Source organism: Stegastes partitus, unplaced genomic scaffold (genome assembly GCF_000690725.1).
Source record: "Stegastes partitus isolate 25-593 unplaced genomic scaffold, Stegastes_partitus-1.0.2 Scaffold29, whole genome shotgun sequence".
Classification (NCBI taxonomy): domain Eukaryota; kingdom Metazoa; phylum Chordata; class Actinopteri; family Pomacentridae; genus Stegastes; species Stegastes partitus.
The window spans coordinates 1,239,909-1,242,187 of NW_007577760.1; positions in this window are offsets into that span (position 1 = coordinate 1,239,909).

The following is a 2,279-nucleotide window of genomic DNA, read 5'->3' on the forward strand; positions in this document are numbered from 1 at the left end:
CACTACTTGGTTCCATCTGCCTGTGGATATCACCAGAGAAAGTCGATGCTCACTTACCACTATTCATTCCAACTCAGACACAAAAGTAATGCTTGACTGTACTGAATTTTTTCCTCCCTTTTCTCTTGTTTTCAACATTCAAGGCCAGCACTGACACTGCACCCCATAATCCCATCAATAGTGTGCCTGCATTGTACGCAAATTCTATGAGTGACCGGGACACTTTCAAGACATCTGGCATTGCCAAACCTCAGCTACCATTCATGATTATTATGATAAGGGCTTACTCATGGACACTCTCATTTCCTGCAATGTTCACTGGCGGTCCTTTCATTCAGAGAATATCCAAATGTGTAACGAGGATGTTGAGCAGACAACTTCTATTGCCTGCTTGAGAATCCATGTCGAGAGGTGTATCGAGAGAATTAAGGAGAACAAACTCTTCGCAGAAGTTTCCCCATTATCGAAGTGTGGAATCATTGATCAGCTATTCAGTGTGGCTTGTCTTCTTGTAAAAATACCAGAATAGACCACTGATGAAGCACTTGAAGGTAAATGCTGCTGACAACTTAAGGGAGTTAAAACCCTTATTAATAGACTAATCGCACTTGCAGTAGTGGGATGAAGGCTACCATCATAACATTACTTTTAATAGTTGAGCTCTGTTAAAACTCAGTTACCACATAATATTTACACATTAGCAACATTGATTCGTTGAGCAAACATGCCCAAAGCATTCTTCACTGAAAAAAATATAAACGCAACACTTTTGTTTTTGCTCCCATTTTTCATGAGTTGAACTCAAAGATCTAAGACTCTTTCTGTTTACACATAAGGCCTACTTCTCTCAAATATTGTTCACAAACTTGTCTAAATCTGTGTTAGGGAGCACTTCTCCTTTGCTGAGCTAATCCATCTACCTCACAGGTGTGACATATCAAGGATCTCTCAAGCTAGTTTCAGTCAATAGACCGGTCCAAACATGCTAGCTTGTAGAGGCTGTACAAGAAGCAGATCGAGGGCGGCAACAAAACACCACCCTATGAGGTGAGAAAGGGAGGTTTTTTTTATTCCTTTCTCCCATTACCCCGAGGGATTTACATTGCTGCAGCGGAAAACCATACGGTCCCAAAATAACTATTTTGCAGAATATGAGGGGTGTGTAATTTGTGACCTGTAACCTTTATTTATTTTTTATTTTTTTTGCAATATTTGTCGAAGTGCCTTTGTATGGACGGCTTAATGCATGTCGCAAGCTAGTATACGACGTGTGTCCGAAAAGTTCAACGGATGGATGGATGTTTGACAGGAGTAACAGATCTGTATGGGCTTTTGTTGTTAATGGTGCTGTTGTTGCACAACCAGTTACAATGAGATGTGTCAGTTGAGTAGGTTGTCCTTCAGTGTAGCACAGGACACATGTAAAAGACTATGGACATATCTGGCCCAAACCACCTCCGAATTTGTTCTAATCATAGACTGTATAAAAGATGGATGTAGCAACCGGCCCTGAAAAATGAAGCCAACCTGGAAGTGTCACAAACTTGCAGTATCACTACGTCTGCTAGTTGCTGGCTCCAAAAAGCCCTGGCTCCCAGAGACCCCAATTGTAAACGGCATGATCACAAATACCACTTTCCTACAACTCAGGATTTTTTTTTGTTAGTTTTCATGTTCAAATCCAGAGATCAGGTGGCCAATCTGAAAATAAATCAATACTGAATTTTAAATAAATTGTAAAAATTTTTCGGGGCAAGGGGTGTGGCTGGCTTGATTGACAGTCTGGTCACGAATTATTGACAGGTCGTAGGGAAGAGGCAGCATGGAGTCTCATTCACCGTCAAACTCAGGTCCCCTCCTCGTTTGGATTTACTGCTGATGTAATTAACCGTTAGATTGTCGTAATTTACCCGGGGGTAGCAGCACATTTTTCACAAAGTTTTACTTTCCGCTGGCTGGTTTTAACCAGTTTTCAGTTCACCGAAATTTGGACCTTCGGCTGATTGAACCATAGACACTGATAGTAAGGGCATTTTATGAGATATTTCACAAATCTGCCAACTAAATCGTTACCAAACAATTTATTCACCAATATGTTGGTAAAGGTGTGTAATAACATGTTTTAAAATGTTGAAATTCAACTACCCTATCATACATGTAAACTACAGCTCGGGGAATTGCGCCTGGATGACGGCCGCTTCCAGTGCTGTTTTCAGCTGATCCGGACCCATTTTGACTACCTGTTGGAGAGGATCGGTATCACGTTATGCGATACGTGC